This window comes from Eurosta solidaginis, chromosome 1 (genome assembly GCF_040869045.1).
Source record: "Eurosta solidaginis isolate ZX-2024a chromosome 1, ASM4086904v1, whole genome shotgun sequence".
In the NCBI taxonomy this organism is placed as follows: Eukaryota; Metazoa; Arthropoda; class Insecta; order Diptera; family Tephritidae; genus Eurosta; species Eurosta solidaginis.
The window spans coordinates 47,251,931-47,277,155 of NC_090319.1; positions in this window are offsets into that span (position 1 = coordinate 47,251,931).

Here is a 25,225-nt window from a genome sequence, read left to right on the forward strand (position 1 = left end):
TACAAATTGGAGTTATTTATTCAACAGTTTAGTGATTCGAACTTAGCAGAGGATTGCGAATAAGAGGATTTGCAGCAAATTCGTTACAATATGTATTTTTCTAGAAAAAGTTGTTAAGGTCGGGATATATGATATATGTATACTAAGCATACATATGTATATCCGATACAACCGATTTTTCATATCAGACGTTTTCTTTCTTATTTTAAAAGCTAGAAACTTGAAGTTTTCACAGGATGTTTATATATAAGTCGTTCGTTATTATATGTAAAATTCGTCAAGATACGTCATGAATATAATGTATATCCCATACAACTAGTTGTCCAGATTTTATAAATTTTTGAAATTTCAACACATTATTGTTTTGCTCCATTTATGAAAGGTTTGAGGTATTTGATTCTTACAGGTTTTTGTCTTTTCTGTTTTATAGGGATTCCATACGAATCACAATCACTCGCATCTCTTGCTCTAATAAAGATATACCTAGCTTGCAATCTTCGCTGTACAAGCCTTTTGTTTAACCTATACACCTCACGTTGTATACTTATCGGGAAAGTCACACTGAAAATAGTTTTAGTTGTTGAGTGGAGCTGTTTAGCTTCATTTTCAGGCTTTTGTGCAAAGGTTGTGAGCCGCTTTGAGCTATTTCCTTTTTCTCCGTGATAGAGTCCAAGATTTTCAGTTTGTTTTCTTTCAAATCCAGCCTTTGCTCATTCGGATGCATTTACGGATATTTGGTGGCTGCGATTGCTAATAAGGCGCTACTAGAAGCTCGAATAACACTTATCCAGTTCATTTGGACGAGCCTGAAAATAATACACAAAATTTGGTTTAACGACCTTTGGTAGAAATGTTCCTATTTATGTACAAAATTATTACCACCACAAAAGGCAATACTTAAAGACAAATTACAAGGCGTGCAACGCGGCAGGCATATGGTTGAGAGGATAGAGACATTTGCCCTAACATTTGCATGAATGTTGGAGACTTCAAGCTCAAAAACTCAGCTCTCTAAAAGCTGATGTAGAAGTGAAATTTAGAAACATGTCCTAGTAACCATCGACGTGTGTATTTTTTTTTTTTCATTTTTGCCTAATATGATTAAAAAAAAATATATATTAAGCAATATGAGCCTGTTCGCCTGTGGCCGTCGTTGTATGGTGGTAACGTGCTCCACCTACCATTTCGATGATCGTGTGTACAGCTCCCAGTCAAAGCAACATCGAAAATTTAGAAATCAGATTTTTTTCAATTTGAAAAAAGTTATGACCCCGCGCCCTTCAGCAGTAATTTGGCAAACACTCCGAGTATATTTCTGCCATGAAAGGCTTCTCAGTTAAAATTCATATGTCATACAGATGCCATTCGGAATCAGCATAAAACATGTATGGCCCGTCCCGCCAATTTGTAGGAAAAATTGAAAAGGAGCACTACGCAAATTGGAAGAGAAGCTCGTCCTAAAATCTCTTCAGAGGTTATCGCGCTTCACATTTATTTATTTATTCAACCTTAGCCTGTCTTGCTAATTAAATATATACAAAATAACTTTTCCAAATCAAAATTTGGCAAAAAATATAATCCACAGTGATTTTTCAAATATTTTTAACAATTGAAAACTTTAAGTACTTAAGTTCTTAGCAACAATTTTATGATAACAAAAAAATTAAAACTAAAAAGTGGCATTTTGCTGGCATACATACGTTTTTTTAAAGTGAAATAAATAAACACTGGCAACGATTTTGGTTCCCTTTGGCAGATATGGAGGTATTTAACTTAAAAACACAAAATTTAAATCCACATAAAATACGCTTGAATAAATATCAAAGCGGTTTTAACACTTTTCTTATTTGTTTAAAAATAAAAAGTTGTGTTTAATTTTAGATAGATAAAAAACAATATACGCACATACATAGTTAAATATACTATAAATAAAAAATTTTGAATACTACATAAATTGTTAAATAAACAATAATGCTGACAATCGTTTATTTATTTCTTTTTTTGCGACGCATTTTATGCAATCAGACTTTTAGATCCATGCGTATTTATTTAACAACGTATTCATGTATGTAAATTGTATGCATTGGGGTGTATTATGATATAAGAATGAACAAACTTTATTCATGGGTGTGATACTTGGTATTACAACTTATGTTTAATTCTGTGGAATTTTGACAAAACAACTTATTTCAAATCTGACAACTTTTCAGGAGAGCTAAATATGTGATTTAAGTAAAACTGAAATATATTTAACGCAAAGTATACAACGTATCTAATAATAAAAGGAAATTGGCCCATATTTTAAAATGTATTTCTTAATTTTTAATGCAGTACTTTTCTTTAAAATGCCTTTAAAATTATATATGTTTTTTTAAAAAATTTTTTTTATGTAAAACTTATACTAATTTCAATTAAGTTGATTTGTCAAAACTCTTTTCTACATAAAATAGATAAAAATGTCCACCTATTTTAAAATAGGTTGTTTTGTAAGACTTAGCCAAGCAAACAAGTGTGAAATCAGGTGAAACGTAAAAAGCACATAGTATATTTTTATGGAAATCCAATACCTTTTTTGAATAGTTACATATGCATTTATTTAAAATATTAAATTTTATTATTGTTATTAAAATCTCTTATTCATTTTCTTCGATTACATCAATATCTGAGTCTACTTCCACTTCGCAATCGCCTTCAACTTTTAAATTTTTGTAGTAACAGTGGAACTCTGTATTTATATAAGGTAACACATCCAACAAGTTTTTCTTCTTGCTGGAAGAAATAGCCAGGGGTCCTGCGTAGCAATTATTTAACGAAAAATCCAAATTTTTTTGTCGTCTTTGATTAATATTTAACTCTTTGAAACTTTCATTACAGTCAAGAGAATTTTTATAGTGCAATACGACTGGTATAGACTTTTTATACCGTAACCAGCGTACCTTTTTCCATTCGAATTTCTCGCCTCTGGGAAAACATAATTAAAAAGTTTAATATATATATAAATGAAGTATATATTTATACATATCAGCAAAAGTTTAAAATGCTGCCTCCGGGTTTGAAAACTTTTTTTTATGACTATTTCAAAAAGAAATTTTTGCAGTGTGCTGCTTATTCCATTTTTGAAATCGATTTTTGTCAACTTGTGAACACGGGGATAATATTTTCTACTATAATTTATGATAATATGATATTGCTTAACAAATTTGTAAAAGTAAAACGACTTCGCATAGTTTTACAGATATTATCGAAGTCCGAATGTATTATCAATATATCTTGGTTGCAAGTTCGAAAACGTTAAAACTAAAAAAAGGTTTAATAACGCTCTATCTCAGAATTTTTCTATTAATCCAATATTTTAGTGGATAATGTTTTGAGCTTATGCTGAAACAAATAAGGTGTTATTAAAAAGATACTGGCATAGGGCGCTAAGAAAATCCTTATAAAGTTCTTCAAAAATATACAGATATAGTAGAGTAGATTACTGAGATAGGGCCTTCTCGAAACGCCAGCGGATCGGAAATGATTTTTCACTCAGACTTTGATAAAATAAAGTATGTGTGTACCTGAGCTATTTGTTGTTTTACAATTAAGGTTATTTTTTAACAAGCCGGAAAAATCAAAGAAGTCGTTTTGTTTTAGTTCTTGAACGACATACCTTTTTTCGCAACTGCTATAAGGTTTGCCCAATCATGTGGATGTTGGATAGATCCTGAAAAATTTTTATACTCAGCTCAGCAGAGCTCACAGAGTATATTAAATTTGTTCGCATTACGGTAATCCGTAACGGCATAAACTAATCGAGATAGATATAGACTTCTATATATCAAAATGATCTGTGTGAAAAAAGAAATTCATTTAGCCATGTCGGTCCGTCCGTCCGTCTGTCCGTCCGCCTGTAAACACGATAACTTGAGTAATTTTTGAGTTATCTTGATGAAATTTGGTATGTAGATTCCCGGGCGCTCATCACAGATCGCTATTTAAAATGAACTAAATCGGAATACAACCACGCCCACTTTTTCGTTATCGAAAATTTCGAAAAACCGAAAAAGTGCGATAATTCATTACCAAAGACGAATAAAGCGGTGAAACTTGGTAGGTGCGTTGGCCTTATGACGCAAAATAGAAAATTAGAAAAATGCTGGACAATGGGCGTGGCACCGCCCACTTTTAAAAGAAGGTAATTTAAAAGTTTTGCAAGCTGTAATTTGGCAGTTGTTGAATATATCATGATGAAATTTGGTAGTCACGTTACTCCTATTACTATATTTGTGCTAAATAAAAATTAGCGAAATCGGATAACGAACACGTCCTCTTTAAAAAAAAAAATTTTTGTAAGTCAAATTTTAACAAAAAATTTAATATCTTTACAGTATAAAAGTAAATTATGTCAACATTCGACTCCAGTAATGATATGGTGCAACAAAATACAAAGATAAAAGAAAATTTCAAAATGGGCGTAACTCGGCCCTTTTTCATTTAATTCGTCTAGAATACTTTTAATTCCATAAGTCGAACAAAAATTTACTAATTTTTGTGACTAGGGACATAGATTCTGTGACGATAACTCTTTTCTGTGAAAATGGGCGAAATCGGTTGAAGCCACGCCCAGTTTTTATACACAGTCGACCGTCTGTCCTTCCGCTCGGCCGTTAACACGACAACTTGCGCAAAAAACGATATATCTTAACTAAACTTAGTTCACGTACTTATCTGAAGTCACTTTATCTTGGTATAAAATATGGCCGAAATCCGACTATGACCACCAAATATGAAAAAAGAGATGAAAAGTGGTAATTGGATTGGTTTATTGACGCAAAATATAACTTTAGAAAAAACTTTCAAAAATGGGTGTGACAACTACCATATTAAGTAGAAGAAAATGAAAACGTTTTGCAGGGCGAAATCAAAAGCCCTTGGAATCTTGGCAGGAATACTGTTCGTGGTATGTCATATATAAATAAATTAGCGATACCGACAGAAGAAGTTGTGGGTCACCCTGGTCCACATTTTGGTCGATATCCCGAAAACGCCTTCACATATACAACTAAGGGCTACTCCCTTTTAAAACCCTCATTAATACTTTTAATTTGATACAAACACATTCTAGAGTCACCCCTGGTCCACCCTTATTGCGATATCTCCACCTACAGAACTAAGGCCCACTACGTTTTAAATAATCATTAACACCTTTCAATTGATACACATGTCATACAAACACATTCCAGGGTTACCCTAGGTTCATTTTGCTAAATGGTGATTTTCCCTTATTTTGTCTCCAAAGCTCTCAGCTGAGTATGTAATGTTCGGTTACAACCGAACTTAGCCTTCCTTACTTGTTTTTCTTTTTTTCGATTTGGGCATGTACTGTGTCACAATCCATATGGATGTGACCAACTACAAGGAATTTGTGGTCAATAGTTTCAATAGTTGTGCTTTTTAAAACCATTTGGAACATTGCACATATATTGGGATTGCGATTTTGCCTAGGACATGAGACACTATATAAAATAATATGTGTGACCATCGGAGGTACCGTTGAAAGGCATTTAAAAATACACGACCCTATATCATTTGATCCCCTCTTTGCGATTGCCTCATTCCAAATGAAACAATGGGCTTTGTATGTAGATCCCTCATGCATTGTGAAATTATATATCCATAATGGGCGCTTGTAAAAAACAGTGATGCATTTATATATGGAGTCGGCAAATTGTTGTAAATCCATTGAAAACATCATGACAGTTTTGTCGGCTACAGAAAGTTGTTCATCAGCTTTCTTACAGCTATAGGCAAAGTCTGCTTGGTCTTGATTCTCTTTTTGTAGTGACTTAAAACTACATTTTTCTTCGGCGTCCAAAGAATTTTGTATTTGCACCATAAACTTCTCGCAAGTGTGGCAGAAATCAAGCTGCGGCTTTTTGAATTTGATATTCAAAAACGAAAAATTTCACAATATTTCGATTTTGAAACTGGATCATCAAATTTTTCCGCATACAGATTGTATAACTTCGAAATATTGAGATCACTTTGGAAGTACAACATGTTGGCGTGTCTACGGCTATAATGACTTTGATATTTTGGTACGCTGCTTATGTGCTCCAAAACTTCATTATGCTTTTCGATTGAGAGTTTGTGTGATTGAGCGTGTTTTCCGCGGCGATCTCCCTTAATAAGTCTAACACAGTCCAGCTGAATTTTGTATTTGTTTACTGTTTTGATCATTTGTTCGGATTTCGAGGATTTGCTGATTTTCGAAAAGTTTCAGAATTTTTCGTCTCAACTCGAGTTAAGCTTGATACAAAATGTCGGCGTTTAGTGTAGTCCGCCAAACTCCAATAATTTTTATAAAGGGTTTTATGCTGATCAAAATTTAGTTTTAAGTGACATTTCCTGCGGCATGTTTTTAACCTTTCAATTTGTTTAGCTTGAATTTTTTTATTTTTGTTAGTATAGTACTCTTTACCCAAATTTTTGTTTTGCTTATTAAGTTTTTTCATTTTCTTCATCCTTGGGGGAGAATCATTTTCTTCGGGTAGATCCCAAATAGTACTATAACTTGCGACTACTGATCTGTCTTCGATATTCTCCGAAGTAGAACTCAAATTCGACAGAGTAGATGGCAGAGCTGGTGAAGAATGAAATCATTTGCTTTTTGAAATTAGAGCGTTTCTACAATTAATATTTCACAATTTTTTCTTCATACGAGAATTATGCTTTCATTTTTTTAATTCTGCAGTCATGCGGAGAAAGAAGGATTTCATTCAGCATCGCATGCAATTGTAGAGAATGCTAAATCAGACTGCAGAAATGAAAATACAGAAATCAATGAGTGCACTCAGGTGATTTCGCATTTTTGTTGTGTGAAGTCATGCATTCAATACCAATCACACACTACAAAAATGCTAAAATAGTCCCAAAAATGGTATGAAAACATTTTGAGTATTTTTTGTGAAAGTAGAGTTTTAATAAATTTGTTAGAACATTTTTTATGACAATCTGCTTCATGAAATAAGTTCAAGTCTCTTATTGACGTGTAATAAATTAGAAAATTTCAGACGTTCAAAGGGCATCTCAAAATGAACGTTGTGACAGCGCACTGCCCCCAAATCGTCCAACGAAACCAGGCTAATCCTATTCATGCCGAGTCGTTGGAAGGCAATGGTTTGTTAACCGTCATAAATACAATTCAAAGCATTTCCCTACGACTAGCAAGGAAATCCCTTAAGGAGAAAAGTAAGAATTGTTTTTTGACTGATTCTAGTCGATCAATATGAACCTGGTAGCTCGGGTTCCAAATTATTCTACCGTATTCTAATATCGGCCTGAATAATGTTGTAAAAAGAGCTTTAATAACGTACGGGTAGCTGAATTCTTTATACCATCGCTTTACAAACGCCAGAAAACGTCTAGCCTTATTAACAGTTGCAGTAATATGAAAGTTGAAGTTAAGTTTACTATACGTATAAAGGTCTATAAAACTGTATACCTCTTCTGTGTTGATTATAACTGGTAAAGAGTGTAGGAAGCTGGCTGGAGTAATCTACATAAATCTGCATTTTTAAGTTTAAGTGGCATATAGTTGATGGTGCATCAACTGAGCAATGTGTCCAAATCTGATTGTAAAAGAGACCTTTCTTCGCTTGACGCATAGGATAAAAAAATTTGTACAACCTATTTATTTGCGCGAAATCCAAAATTTTCTTACTACCATATTTTTGGAAAAGACACGGCGATATATATTATATGAGCAATAAAATTTCCAATTGGGTAGGTAGTCCAATATTGTGCTTATGTCATTAATACAATTTTTTTTATTTTTATATATTTTTTTGTTTATTACAATAGAAAAAACATCGCCTTTCAGACACAGTGTAGCATTTTCAATAAACATTAAATAAAAATAAAAAAGCCTATAGCCAGCTAACGTGATTAAAAGTACAATATAGTTACGCTATTAATAAAAAATCATGTTGTTGTCATGCGAATTTCATCTTTTTATATAAACAAATTTTCAAAAAGCCTTCAAAACGATACAGATCATATTTTGCATTAAAAAAACTGGCCAATTTTGATACCATTAGCTGCCGAAACTTTCTAAACTTTTAAAAGTATTGCAGGGGCTCCGAGAAAACAAAAAAAAATTGTTTTTATAAATTATAATCTGTACAAAGTCTCCCTTTCTCTTTGGTTTTGATCCCGCTTATGCATTTATTTGTACCAAACGCAACGGGAAGCTTAGTCAATGCACAGAGATATCACACCCCCAGAACTAGTGGAAATTAACTATCACATCTTTGTTTATTTTATGTTACGCACACAATGCCAAAGATTTTGTAAATCGGAAACATGGCTTTTTTAAGTTTCAGAGTATGTTTTTTGTAATAAAATAATTATTATTATTATTATTTTTATTACGGCTTTCTTAAACATAACTTACATCTATTTTACAATGTTTATAATTGTATTCTGGGCTATGTAATCTAGAATAGTTACATCTGAGTCCTACCGTAGAGTACTATGGATGGGAGATCATGAGATCATGCGAACAAAGTGTTGTGCTAGTGTAGTATTTAGGCATTTTACGCATGTTAGTAAAGCTCGAAGGCAACATCTGCACGGCCATGCACTGAGTTAATCGAGTGATGCGTTTCAGTATGTGCTTTGCAACCTTTTTTGTATGTCTTGGCGCTACATAGCAGAATAGTTTCGCTGCACTTCTATCGATGTTGTGGAAGCCGCCTGTCCAACACTAAATTGGTAGTGTTCTGCCATAATTGTACAATTTTTGTTTAAATTTATTGGAATGACATGATTTAATATCATTTGGTAGTTCATTATAGGATTTAAGACCTTTATAATACAGATCACATTTGTCTGCTTCAGTTTTATAAGCCGCCAGATTAAAATAATTTTTATTACGCGAATTTACAGAGTGCATATCTTTTACATATTCAAGCTACTTATGCATGGTGAAATAAACAGAGGTTTAAAATTATAAAATGTAAAGTCACTGATTAGCAAAGTTAACCATATCAAGAAATGTTGAAATAAATATATTGCAAATGCAAGCTTATATCTGCAAGTGTAATAGTCTCGCGGTCTGAGAATATATATTTGGAGTAGATCAAAAATGCCGGGCCTTTGAATAATACAATCACATTTTATGTGTTTTTGATATAAAGAGGAACACTGTGCACAACTATTTGACGTCTACCGTTTCAGGTTTTTAAACGCATTTTTCTCCACCTTCACTGCACTATAACCCACAAAAAGCACTTCATTATATTCCTTATTTATGTGGCAATTGATTTCTCCTTAACTTTTAAAAAAATAATGCTTATTTTTGTAGAAAATACCAAAATACAGTTTTACAATATAAAATGTCAAAACATTGAGTCAGAATTACCGTCGCTATTGAATGCGGGAACCACATTTGGGATTTATGATTGGAAATTATTTTATTGGAAAAAATATTTTATTCCAATTATGTTTTATGAACAACTAACACATTTATACGTGCTTCTTATTTATTTCAATCAGAATTGAAGCATGCAAAATTGAATTTCATTCATTTGGGGCAAAATTCCCCGAATAAAACTTTTTAGAATCAAACATAATGTTTTAAATGAAATATGGCAGCCCGGTTATTTATAACTAGTTTGATACCTTCAAACCAATCACCATTAAAAGTACGAAAGTATCAACCCTGAAAACAGATATTTCACTACAACTGGATGAAAAGTGATTGCAGTCAACAAATTTTGCAATCACTCGTGAGTGGGAGTGCTCTCGATGCATTCACAATCAAGCTGAATGCTTTTTTTACAGTCATGCAATCACTAACGGAATTTTTGAATGGAAAAAATGAAATCGCATTCAAACTTGGCTTATATATTTGAAATCACCCAATCATATTTGTAGAATGAATCAATCTTGATTTATAACTGTATTGATTGAATCACTTTACAGCTCTGGTAGATGGTATATAATCCGAATAAAGAAAATATGTCTCATAAAAAATATCTTCATTATCACAAGATTCTGGATTTTCTGTATCACTTTCACTGTTTTTCGTATTTTGTTGTTACACGTTATATGAATTTAGTATATCAATAACACCAGTATCAAAAGATGTCATTGTCTCATTAGGTAGAGGCTCTAATACTAATCCATCATGAAAATATGGATTTGACAAATTTGTTTCTGATAAATGAACTAGATTTGTATTTTTAGACACATTCCTAGCCATATCTGCCATCTGGCGTCCCCTTAGCATATTTAGTTTTAATGGTTTTATTGTAACAGAAATCACTTATTTTTGAAATTTTTTCAATACAGCACTTGGCAAAAGCACTTATTTATAGATACAAAATATACTGAACACTCTTCTCACTTTTACAAAAGCACGTATTTCAAAATAAGACGTCTTGTTTTTTCAAAATTTCCCCGATACTAATTTAACAAAACAAACTATTTCAATATAAGTTGCCAAAAAAGTTAATTGTAATTTTAACAAATTATTTGGAAAAAGGTTGCTATGTTAAATACGATTTTTATCTTCATGGGCGCTTTAAATCGAAATAAGTTGTTACAGAAAAACTACAATGATTACAATTATTTGAAGTTTTTTGAATTTTTCGACTTAACTCAGAAAAGTTGTTTTCAACGACGCAGTTTGGAAAAAAAATGAGTTAAGTTGATTTTTCGGTTACAGCAACTTTCTAACTAAACATAATAGAAATAAACGAGTAAGACCAAAAAATACATACCAATGGACAAAATTACATGCAATTAATATCTAAAATATTTCCTATCTTGAGATAAGTTGTTTTGTCAAAACTCCAAAAAATTGTTATTATACTCAGCTGAGCAGAGGTCAAAGAGTATATTAACTTTGTTCTCATAACTGTAATCCGTAACGGCATAAACTAATCGAGATAGATATAGATTTCTATATATCAAAATGATCTGGGCGAAAAAAGAAATTCATTTAGCCATGCCCGTCCGTCCGTCCGTCCGTAAACACGATAACTTGAGTAAATTTTGAGTTATCTTAATAAAATTAGGTACGTAGGTTCCTGGGCAGCCATCTCAAATCGCTGTTTAAAACGAACGAAATCAGACCATAACCACGCCCACTTTTCCGATATCGAAAATTTCGTAAAAACGAAAAAGTGCAATAATTCATTACCAAAGACGGCTAAAGCAATGAAACTTGGTAGATGGGTTGAACTTATGACACAGAATAGAAAATTAGCAAAATTTTGGACAATAGGCGTAGCACCGCCCACTTTTAAAAGAAGGTAATTTCAAAGTAATTTGGCAGTCGTTGAAGATATCATGATGAAATTTGGCAAGAACGTTTCTCCTATTACTATATATATGCTTAATAAAAATTAATAAAATCGGATAACGAACGCGCCCACTTTTAAAAAACAATTTTTTTTTTTAAAGTCAAATTTTAACAAAAAATTGAATGCCTTTACAGTATATAAGTAAATTATGTCAACATTCAACTCCAGAAATAATATGGTGCAACAAAATAAAAAACTAAAAGAAAATTTCAAAATGGGCGTGGCTCCGCCCTTTTTCATTTAATTCATCTAGAATAATTTTAGTGCCATAAATCGAACAAAAATTTACCAATCCTTTTGAAATTTGGTAGGGGCATAGATTTTATGACATTAAATGTTTTCTGTGAAAATGGGCAAAAACGGTTGAATTCACGCCCAGTTTTTATACACAGTCCTCCGTCTGTCCTTCCGCTCGGCCGTTAACAAGATAACTTGAGCAAAAATCGACATATCTTTACTAAACTTAGTTCACGTACTTATCTGAACTCACTTTATGTTGGTATAAAAACTGGCGGAAATCCGACTATGACCACGCCCACTTTTTCGATATCGAAAATTACGAAAAATGAAAAAAATGTCATAATTCTATACCAAATATGAAAAAAGAAATGAAACATGTTAATTGGATTGGTTTATTGACGCAAAATATAACTTTAGAAAAAACTTTGTAAAATGGTTGTGACACCTACCATATTAAGTGGAAGAAAATGAAAAAATTTCTGCAGGGCGAAATCAAACGCCCTTGGAATCTGTTACTGATATTACATATATATATAAATTAGCGGTACCCGACAGATGATGTTCTGGGTCACCCTGTTCCACATTTTGTTCGATATCTCGAAAACGCCTTCACATATAAAACTAAGAGACCTTCCTTTTAAAACCCTCATTAATAATTTTAATTTGATACCCATATCGTACAAACACATTCTAGAGTCACTCGTGGTCCACCTTTATGGCGATATCCTGAAATGGCGTCCACCTATAGAACTATGTCCCACTCCATTTTACTCTGACCTGACTATTTAATGTTCGGTTACACCCGAACTTAGCCTTCCTTACTTGTTTTTTGATTGAGAACTATACTTTAAATGACAAATAAATACTATTTCGAAAGTAACTAGATTTACTCTAATCGAGAAATCTACACTTCGAGTTTTGTTGTGTTAACATCTTCAACAACGGTATGGAGAAATCCAGAATGTATGCATAATGGTCACTAAACTCTAGATGCGAATAATTTTCTGGCAAAAGTGTTAGGCTTTTTGTATACATGGTAATTGTTGAAAATATATTTGTTGTATTCTAAAAATCAGGCAACACCTTTGCGGGGTATTTCGTTCTGTTGTGAAAAATGTTTCCTTCTCACAACGCAAAAGCGTTACATCTTTAACCCGCTCGTCGGGACAATTTATTTTTGCACTTTTACAAATTTTTAGCGAAAACAATTGAAATGAAGACAATAATTGCAAATAAATTTTTATTATTATTCACAATGCGCTTGTGAGAATCAGCTAATAAAAAAAAATAAAAAAAACATAAAATAAAATAAGGTTAAATGAAATTAAATGTGATAAAACAAAACGAATGAAATAGCACGAAATAAAGAAAAAATAAAAAAAACTAGATAAAATAAATAAATAAAATTAAATAAAGTGTATAAATAATAGAATAAAAAAATAAATAAATAATGTAATAAAAAAATAAATTAAAGAATAAAATAAATTAATATAAAATAAAATAAAAAAAAAAATTAAAAAAAATTTAATAAATCCAGGTTAAATGAAATGAAATGTGATATAATAAAACGAATAAAATAGCGTATAAATAATAAAATAAAAAAAAATTAAATAAATAATAAAATAAAAATAAAATTAGTTAAATAATATAATTCCTTTTTTAAATTATTGTACATTTGTACCGATGGAAGAACTACAAGAAAATAAACGTACTGGCTGGTACTATATATATTTAGACCCTGCCAAAAATCTCTTCAGATATCTCAATTTTTTTTTTTTTCTTTAGATTGAAACAATACTCTCTGAGTAATATTTAAACTCGAGTCGTAAAATTTCTAAGATCACAGGTCTTCCCTTTGGCTATGACTGCATCTTAACTTCGGGTTCCCCTTTTTGTTGTTTTTGTTACTTTCAACTAATTTTATTTGCTTGATGCAGTCGAGCTGAACTATTAAGGTTCTATTTGTTACTCTGTGCACAAGTCTTTTCGTGTTTATGTTTTTGATTAAGCATCAACTCTCATATGAAATCTGGGTTGATTATGATCTTCGATAATAAACAATAAAATAATAAAAACGCATTCAATTTTAGGAAAGTAATATGTACATACTATTAAATCACAGTTAAAAAAATATAATAAAAAATGAGTAATATATACCCAAATAAAAAAAAAAAATAAATAAATAAAATAAAATAATAAAACAAAAGAGAATTTAATTTAATAAAATAAAACAGTATAAGACGGTATTAAAAACAAAACAAGTAACAAATAAAATAAATAAATAGATAAAATGTGGTAAATTAAAACAAAATAAAATCAAATAAAGTAAATTAAAATAAAATGAAATAAAATAAAATAAAAATTTTAATTAATAAATTTAAATAAAGTCAAATAAAAAAATAGAATAAAATAAAAAAATAAATAAAATAAAATATATTCAACAAAATAAAGCGAAATTAAATTAATTTTTATTCTACGAGTTGCAGGTTTGTTATGGAAAAAATATCGGCTTATCAGCGAAAACTTATCGAAATGTTATTGATAATTTTTCGATTCTTAGAAATTTCCTTACGGATATAATCGAAAAAAAATTTTATTAAAAAAATTTAATAATACCAGGTTAAATGAAATGAAATGTGATATAATAAAACGAATAAAATAGCATAAAATGAAAAAAAAAAATAAATAAAAATGCTAGACAAAATAAAAAAGGTATATTAAATTAAATTAAATAAAGTGTATAAATAATAAAGTAAAAAACAACATAAATAAATAAATAGATAAAATGTGGTAAATTAAAACAAAATAAAATTAAATAAAGTAAATTAAAATAAAATGAAATAAAATAAAATAAAATAAAAATTTTAATTAATAAATTTAAATAAAGTCAAATAAAAAAATAGAATATTATAAAAAAAAAAAAATAAAATAAAATATATTCAACAAAATAAAGCGAAATTAAATTAATTTTTATTCTACGAGTTGCAGGTTTGTTATGGAAAAAATATCGGCTTATCAGCGAAAACTTATCGAAATGTTATTGATAATTTTTCGATTCTTAGAAATTTCCTTACGGATACAATCGAAAAAAAATTTAATTAAAAAAATTTAATAATACCAGGTTAAATGAAATGAAATGTGAAATAATAAAACGAATAAAATAGCATAAAATAAAAAACAAGTAAGGAAGGCTAAGTTCGGGTGTGACCGAACATTAAATACTCAGTTGAGAGCTATGGAGATAAAATAAGGAAAATCACCATGTAGGAAAATGAACCTAGGGTAACCCTGGAATGTGGTTGTATAACATGTGTATCAAATGGAAGGTATTAAAGAGTATTTAAGAGAGAGTAGGCCATATATCTATGGATGGACGCCATTTAGGGATGTCGCCATAAAAGTGGACCAGGGCTGACTCAAGAATTTGTTTGTACGATATGGGTATCAAATGAAAGGTGTTACTGAGCATTTTAAGAGGGAGCGGGCCTTAGGTCTATCGGTGGACGCCTTTTCGAGATATCGCCATTAAGGTGGGCCAGGGGTGACTCTAGAATGTGTTTGTACGATATGGGTATCAAATGAAAGGTGGTAATGAGTATTTTAAAAGGGAATGGGATTTAGTTCTATAGGTGAACGCCTTTTCGCGAAATCGCCATAAAGGTGGACCAGGGGTGACTCTAGAATATGTTTGTACGATATGGATATCAAATGAAAGGTGTTAATGAGTATTTTCAAAGGGAGTGATCCTTAGTTCCATAGGTGGACACAGTTTCGAGATATCGCCATAAAGGTGAACCAGGGGCGACACTAGAATGTGTTTGTACGATATGGGAATCAAATGAAAGGTGTTACTGAGCATTTTAAGAGGGAGTGGGCATTAGGTCTATAGGTGGACGCCTTTTCGAGATGTCGCCATTAGGGTGGGACAGGGGTGACTCTAGAATCTTTGTACGATATGGGTATCAAACGAAAGGTGTTACTGAGCATTTTAAAAGGGAGTGGGCATTAGGTCTATAGGTGGAAGCCATTTCGAGATATCGCCATTAGGGTGGGCCAGGGGTGACTCTAGAATGTTTGTACGATATGGGTATCAAACGAAGGGTGTTACTGAGCACTTTAAGAGGGAGTGGGCATTAGGTCTATAGGTGGACGCCTTTTCGAGATATCGCCATTAGGGTGGGCCAGGGGTGACTCTAGAATGTGTTTGTACGATATGGGTATCAAACGAAAGTTGTTACTGAGCACTTTAAGAGGGAGTGGCATTAGGTCTATAGGTGGACGCCTTTTCGAGATATCGCCATTAGGGTGGGCCAGGGGTGACTCTAGAATGTTTGTACGATATGGGTATCAAACGAAGGGTGTTACTGAGCATTTTAAGAGGGAGTGGGCATTAGGTCTATAAGTGGACGCCTTTTCGAGATATCGCCATTAGGGTGGGCCAGGGTGACTCTAGAATGTGTTTGTACGATATGGGTATCAAACGAAAGGTGTTACTGAGCACTTTAAGAGGGAGTGGGCATTAGGTCTATAGATGGACGCCTTTTCGAGATATCGCCATTAGGGTGGGCCAGGGGTGACTCTAGAATGTTTGTACGATATGGGTATCAAACGAAGGGTGTTACTGAGCATTTTAAGAGGGAGTGGGCATTAGGTCTATAAGTGGATGCCTTTTCGAGATATCGCCATTAGGGTGGGCCAGGGTGACTCTAGAATGTGTTTGTACGATATGGGTATCAAATGAAAGGTGGTAATGAGTATTTTAAAACGGAGTAATCCTTAGTTCTATAGGTGGACGCCTTTTCGAGATATCGCCATAAAGGTGGACCAAGGGTGGCTCTAGAATCTTTGTACGATATGGGTATCAAACGAAAGGTGTTACTGAGCATTTTAAGAGGGAGTGGGCATTAGGTCTATAGGTGGACGCCTTTTCGAGATATCACCATTAGGGTGGGCCAGGGGTGACTCTAGAATGTGTTTGTACGATATGGGTATCAAACGAAAGGTGTTACTGAGCACTTTAAGAGGGAGTGGGCATTAGGTCTATAGGTGGAAGCCATTTCGTGATATCGCCATTAGGGTGGGCCAGGGGTGACTCTAGAATGTTTGTACGATATGGGTATCAAACGAAGGGTGTTACTGAGCATTTTAAGAGGGAGTGGGCATTAGGTCTATAAGTGGACGCCTTTTCGAGATATCGCCATTAGGGTGGGCCAGCGGTGACTCTAGAATGTTTGTACGATATGGGTATCAAACGAAGGGTGGTAATGAGTATTTTAAAAGGGAGTAATCCTTAGGTCTATAGGTGGACGCCTTTTCGAGATATCGCCATAAAGGTGGACCAAGGGTGACTCTAGAATCTTTGTACGATATGGGTATCAAACGAAAGGTGTTACTGAGCATTTTAAGAGGGAGTGGGCATTACGTCTATAGGTGGACACCTTTTCGAGATATCGCCATTAGGGTGGGCCAGGGTGACTCTAGAATGTGTTTGTACGATATGGGTATCAAATGAAAGGTGGTAATGAGTATTTTAAAAGGGAGTAATCCTTAGTTCTATAGGTGGACGCCTTTTCGAGATATCGCCATAAAGGTGGATCAAGGGTGACTCTAGAATGTTTGTACGATATGGGTATCATACGAAAGGTGTTACTGAGCATTTTAGGAAGGAGTGGGCATTAGGTCTATAGGTGGACGCCTTTTCGAGATATCGCCATTAGGGTGGGCCAGGGGTGACTCTAGAATGTTTGTACGATATGGGTATCAAACGAAAGGTGTTACTGAGCATTTTAATAGGGAGTGAGCATTAGGTCTATAGGTGGACGCCTTTTTGAGATATCGCCATTAGGGTGGGCCAGGGGTGACTCTAGAATGTTTGTACGATATGGGTAAATAACGAAAGGTGTTACTGAGCATTTTAAGAGGGAGTGGGCATTAGGTCTATAGGTGGACGCCTTTTCGAGATATCGCCATTAGGGTGGGCCAGGGGTGACTCTAGAATGTGTTTGAACGATATGGATATCAAATTAAAGGTATTAATGAGGGTTTTAAAAGCGAGTGGTCCTTAGAAGTATATGTGAAGGCGTTTTCGCGATATTGACCAAAATGTGGACCAGGTGATCCAGAAAATCATCTGTCGGGTACTGCTAATTTATTTATATATGCAATACCACTAACAGTATAACTGCCCAGATTCCAAACGCTGTTGATTTCGCCTTGTAGAACTTTTTCATTTTCTTCTACCTAATATGGTAGGTGTCACACCCATTTTACAAAGTTTTTTCCAAAGTTATATTTTGCGTCAATAAACCAATCCAATTACCATGTTTCATCCCTTTATTCGTGTTTGGTATAGAATTATGGCATTTTTTTCATTTTTCGTAATTTTCGATATCGATAAAGTGGGCGTGGTTATGGTCGGATTTCGGCCATTTTTTATACCAATATAAAGTGAGTTCAGATAAGTGCGTGGACTAAATTTAGTAAAGATATATCGGTTTTTGCTCAAGTTATTGTGTTAACGGCCGAGAGGAAGGCCAGACGGTGGACTGTGTATAAAAACTGGGCGTGTCTTGCACCGATTTCGCCCATTTTCACAGAAAACAGTTACCGTCATAGAGTCTATGCCTCTACCAAATTTAAGAAGGATTGGTAAATTTTTGTTCGACTTATGGCATTAAAAGTATTCTAGACAAACTAAATGAAAATGGGCGGAGCCACGCCCATTTTGAAATTTTCTTTTATTTTTGTATTTTGTTGCATCATATCATTACTGGAGTTGAATTCTGACTTAGTATACTTATATACAGTAAGGATATTAAATTTTTTGTTAAAATTTGAATTTAAAAAAATTTTTTTTTAAAAAGTCATCCAATTTTGCTAATTTTTATTTAGCACATATATAGTAATAGTAGTAACGTTCCTGCCGAATTTCATCATGATGTCTTCAACGACTGCCAAATTACAGCTTGCAAAACTTTTAAATTACCTTCTTGTAAAAGTGGGCGGTGCCACGCCCATTGTCCAAAATTTTACTAATTTTATATTTTGCGTCATAAGTTCAACTCATCTACCAAGTTTCATCGCTTTATCCGCATTTGGCAATGAATTATCGCATTTTTTCGGTTTTTCGAAATTTTCGATATCGAAAAAATGGGCGTGGTTATAGTCCGATATCGTTCATTTTAAATAGCGATCTGAGATGAGTGCCCAGGAATCTACGTACCAAATTTCATCAAGATACCTCAAAATTTACTCAAGTTATCGTGTTAACGGGCGGACGGACGGACGGACATGGCTCAAACAAATTTTTTTTCGATCCTGATTATTTTGATATATGGAAGTCTATATCTATCTCGATTCCTTTATATATGTACAAGCAACCGTTATCCAATCAAACTTAATATACTCTGTGAGCTCTCCTCAACTGAGTATAAAAATAAAAATGCTAGATAAAATAAAAAAGGTATATTAAATTAAATTAAATAAAGTGTATAAATAATAAAGTAAAAAAAATAACATTAATAAATAAATAGATAAAATGTGGTAAATTAAAACAAAATAAAATAAAATAAAAATTTTAATTAATAAATTTAAATAAAGTCAAATAAAAAAATAGAATAAAATAAAAAAATAAATAAAATAAAATATATTCAACAAAATAAAGCGAAATCAAATTAATTTTTATTCTACGAGTTGCAGGTTTGTTATGGAAAAAATATCGGCTTATCAGCGAAAACTTATCGAAATGTTATTGATAATTTTTCGATACTTAGAAATTTCCTTACGGATATAATCGAAAAAAAATTTAATTAAAAAAATTTAATAATACCAGGTTAAATGAAATGAAATGTGATTTAATAAAACGAATAAAATAGCATAAAATGAAAAAAAAAAAAATAAAAATGCTAGATAAAATAAAAAAGGTATATTAAATTAAATAAAATAAAGTGTATAAATAATAAAGTAAAAAAAATAACATAAATAAAATAATAAAAAAAAATAATTTGTAAAATAATATTATTCCTTTTTTAAATTATTGTACATTTGTTATGATGGAAAAACTGAAAGAAAATAAACGTACTGGCTGGTACTATGGATATTTATACTAGGTTCAAACACACACCAAATTGGAAATTTATACCATTTGGGCAATTTATTACGCAATTTCTCATATAATAAATTGTAATAATAAATTGCCAATTTGAAAAAAATTGCGTAATAAATTGTTTCAAACTGCAAATGCAACCTTGTAAAGTGTGTTTATTGAGTAGATTTAAACGTCAGTTTACGCATGGCTTAACTATATGGTTGGCTCATCTCATCAGCTGATTTTATTTTTTTCATTTCACTGGAGTAGGGATTGTCAGAAGAAGATAGCAAACTCAAAATGAAACCAAAACATTGAACACCTTTTCTAACAACACACAAAAATTTCAAAGTTTTATGTTTTTTCCATTCCATTTTGACAGTCTTTACAAAGGTATGTTGTTGCTGTAGAGATGAGCCAACCAGCTATCAAATTACTATTGTGTAAGCTAAATTGAGTTGTATGAACACCACTCAATTAAAATCGAAATTTCCTCAATTTATTTTTCTGTTTGAACATAGTATAACACACGATACGCACGATACGGGCCCTGATATAATAGAAAAGTTAAGATAAAAAAATTTTTTGTAGTTATTTATGGTATCTCTTTTGTAATATTTTCAGAATCTGAGCTGGTTAACAACGTAAATGCAATTTTGCATTTTTTTTGATAGGCTCTACTGTAAATACTAACATATGTATTTACCACAATTTACTTAGTCCAAACTAGTGTTATAGTTATAATTGTTTTATGTTTCTTTTGTTGCATAGATACAGTTATCTGCTATACAGCATTTTACGTATCGGAACTGTTGTCTATTTATATTGAAACATCCGCCTGTGAAAGCAATAATAAGAAATGCATTTACTGAATAAACGAATATTAAATGTCAGTTGGAAGCCATTAAGGCATGTCAATGCGCTTTGCACGTACCTACGTCAGTGTGTATGTGTGTGCAATTGTATTGAAGAGCTTGTATATACATCAATAGCACTTATTTAACGAAATATTTACACCTCATATGATGCTTGCGTGATGCTATCAGAAAGCTTATCAAATGATACCTTATGTTTAATATTTGTTTTCGTTAGCTATAAATATTATCATATATCGCTCTATGAAGAAACAAATTGATATCGGATAGGTTTGTTTAAGAGGAGGCTTTAAAAAGCTTTATTGTGAATTTTTTAATTTAGTATAATCATCTTATGATAAGTCTTAGAATAGGCACAATCGTTGATCAGCTGAGATATTACTTATTTCTTACCATTACTTACACTATTTTTTGCTAGAAACTTTATTGTTTTTATATGCATGTATATACATATGTGCATAACTTTATTATACTCAGTTGAGCAGAGCTCACAGAGTATATTAACTTTGATTGGATAACGGTTGGTTGTACAGGTACAAAGGAATCGAGATAGATATAGACTTCCATATATCAAAATCATCAGTATCGAAAAAAAGTTTGATTGAGCCATGTTCGTCCGTCCGTCCGTCCGTCTGCCCCTTAACACGATAACTTGAGTAAATTTTGAGGTATCTTGATGAAATTTGGTATGTAGATTCCTGGGCACTCATCTCAGATCGCTATTTAAAATGAACGATATCGGACTATAACCACGCCCACTTTTTCGATATCGAAAATTTCGAAAAACAGAAGAAATGTGATAATTCATTACCAAAGGCGGATAAAGCGATGAAGCTTGGTGGATGGGTTGACGTTATGACGCAGAATAGAAAATTAGTAAGATTTTGGACAATGGGCGTGGCACCGCCCACTTTTACAAGAAGGTAATTTAAAAGTTTTGCAAGCTGTAATTTGGCAGTCGTTGAAGATATCATGATGAAATTTATCAGAAACGTTACTAATATTACTGTATATGTGTTGAATAAAAATTAGCAAAATCGGACGAAGAACACGCCCACTTTTAAAAAAAAAAATTTTTTAAAGTCAAATTTTAACAAAAAATTTAATATCTTTACTGTATATAAGTAAATTAAGTCAAAACTCAACCCCAGTAATGATATGATGCAACAAAATACAAAAATAAAAGAAAATTTCAAAATGGGCGTGGCTCCGCCCATTTTCATTTAGTTTGTCTAGAGAACTTTTAATGCCATAAGTCGAACAAAAATTAACCAATCCTTCTTAAATTTGATAGGGGCATAGATTCTATGACGGCAACTGTTTTCTGTGAAAATGGGCGAAATCGGTGAAAGCCACCCCAGTTTTTATACACAGTCCACCGTCTGTCCTTACGCTCGGCCGTTAACACGATAACTTGAGCAGAAACCGATATATCTTTACTAAACTTAGTCCACGTACTTATCTGAACACACTTTATCTTGGTATAAAAAACGGCCGAAATCCGACTATAACCACGCCCATTTTATCGATATCGAAAATTAAGAAAAATGAAAAAAATGCCATAGTTCTATAACAAATACGAAAAAAGGGATGAAACATGGCAATTGGATTGGTTTATTGACGCAAAATATAACTTAAAAAAAACTTTGTAAAATGGGTGCGATACTTACCATATTAACTAAAAGAAAATGAAAAAGTTCTACAAGGCGAAATCAACAGCCCTTGGAATCTTGGCAGGAATACTGTTCGTGGTATTGCATATATAAATAAATTAGCGGTACCCAACAGATGATTTTCTAGATCACCCCGGTCCACATTTTGGACGATATCGCGAAAACGCCTTCACATATACATCTAAGGGCCACTCGCTTTTAAAACCCTCATTAATACCTTTAATTTGATACCCATATCGTACAAACACATTCTAGAGTCACCCCTGGTCCACCCTAATGGCGATATCTCGAAAAGGCGTCCACCTATAGACCTATTGCCCACTCCCTCTTAAAATGCTCAGTAACACCTTCCGTTTGATACCCATATCGTACAAACATTCTAAAGTCACCCTTGGTCCACCTTTATCGCGATATCTAGAAAAGGCGTCCACCTATAGAACTAAGGATTACTCCCTTTTAAAATACTCATTACCACCTTTCATTTGATATCCATATCGTACAAACACATTCTAGAGTCACCCCTGGCCCACCCTAATAGCGATATCTCAAAAAGGCGTCCACCTAAAGACCTAATGCCCACTCCCTCTTAAAATGCTCAGTAACACCTTTCGTTTGATACCCATATCGTACAAACATTCTAGATTCACCCCTGGCCCACCCTAATGGCGATATCTTGAAAAGGCGTCCACCTACAGACCTAATGCCCACTCCCTCTTAAAATGATCAGTAACACCTTTCGTTTGATACCCATATCGTACAAACTTTCTAGAGTCACCCCTGGCCCACCCTAATGGCGATATCTCGAAAAGGCGTCCACCAATAGACTTAATGCCCATTCCTTCTTAAAATGCTCAGTAACACCTTTCGTTTGATACCCATATCGTACAAACATTCTAGAGTCACCCTTGGTCCAGCTTTATGGCGATATCTCGAAAAGGCGTCCACCTATAGAACTAAGGATTACTCCCTTTTAAAATATTCATTACCACCTTTCATATGATACCCATATCGTACAAACACATTCTAGAATCACCCCTGGCCCACCCTAATGGCGATATCTCGAAAAGGCGTCCACCTATAGACATAATGCCCACTCCCTCTTAAAACGCTCAGTAACACCTTTCGTTTGATACCCATATCGTACAAACATTCTAGAGTCACCTTTGGTCCACCTTTATGGCAATATCTCGAAAAGGCATCCACCTATAGAACTAAGGATTACTCCCTTTTAAAATACTCATTACCACCTTTCATTTGATACCCATATCGTACAAACACATTCTAGAGTCACCCCTGGCCCACCATAATGGCGATATTTCGAAAAGGCGTCCACTTATCGACCTAATGGCCACTCCCTCTTAAAATGCTCAGTAACACCTTTCGTTTGATACCCATATCGTACAAACATTCTAGAGTCACCTTTGGTCCACCTTTATGGCAATATCTCGAAAAGGCGTCCACCTATAGCACTAAGGATTACTCCCTTTTAAAATACTCATTACCACCTTTCATTTGATACCCATATCGTACAAACATTCTAGAGGAACCCCTGGCCCACCCTAATGGCGATATCTCGAAAAGGCGTCCTATAGACCTAATGCCCACTCCCTCTTAAAATGCTCAGTAACACCTTTCATTTGATTCCCATATCGTACAAACATATTCTAGAGTCACCCCTGGTCCACCTTTATGGCGATTTCTCGAAAAGACGTTCACCTATAGAACTAAACCCGATTCCCTTTTAAAATACTCATTATCACCTTTCATTTGATACCCATAATGTACAAACACATTCTAGAGTCACCCCTGGCCCACCTTAATGGCGATATCTCGAAAAGGCGTCCACCGATAGACCTAAGGCCCACTCCCTCTTAAAATGCTCAGTAACACCTTTCGTTTGATACCCATATCGTACAAATATTCTAGAATCACCTTTGGTCCACCTTTATGGCAATATCTCGAAAAGGCGTCCACCTATAGAACTAAGGATTACTCCCTTTTAAAATACTCATTACCACCTTTCATTTGATACCCATAATGTACAAACACATTCTAGAATCACCCCTGGCCCACCCTAATGGCGATATCTCGAAAAGGCGTCCACCTATAGACATAATGCCCACTCCCTCTTAAAACGCTCAGTAACACCTTTCGTTTGATACCCATATCGTACAAACATTCTAGAGTCACTTATGGTCCACCTTTATGGCAATATCTCGAAAAGGCGTCCACCTATAGAACTAAGGATTACTCCCTTTTAAAATACTCATTACCACCTTTCATTTGATACCCATATCGTACAAACATTCTAGAGGCACCCCTGGTCCACCCTAATGGCGATATATCGAAAAGGCGTCCACCTATAGACCTAATGCCCACTCCCTCTTAAAATGCTCAGTAACACCTTTCATTTGATTCCCATATCGTACAAACATATTCTAGAGTCACCCCTGGTCCACCTTTATGGCGATTTCTCGAAAAGACGTTCACCTATAGAACTAAACCCCATTCCCTTTTAAAATACTCATTACCACCTTTCATTTGATACCCATAATGTACAAACACATTCTAGAGTCACCCCTGGCCCACCTTAATGGCGATATCTCGAAAAGGCGTCCACCGATAGACCTAAGGCCCACTCCCTCTTAAAATGCTCAGTAACACCTTTCATTTGATACCCATATCGTACAAGCAAATTCTAGAATCAGCCCTGGTCCACCTTTATGGCGATATCCCTAAATGGCGTCCATCCATAGAACTATGGCCTACTCTCTCTTAACTCGAATCTTCCTGGAACTTTTTTTGTCTGCGATTTCTAAAATATTTTAAGGGATGACTTTTATAGGTCCAGTGGTCACTTAGGTACCATCCATATTTTAAGGCATCATTCCTAAGCAGCCTTATGAGGTGTGACCATATGGTCACACTGGACAAGATATGATGTATTTTTTCCCATATTTTTTTTTAAGTAAAACAAAGATTTATGCTATATATTTC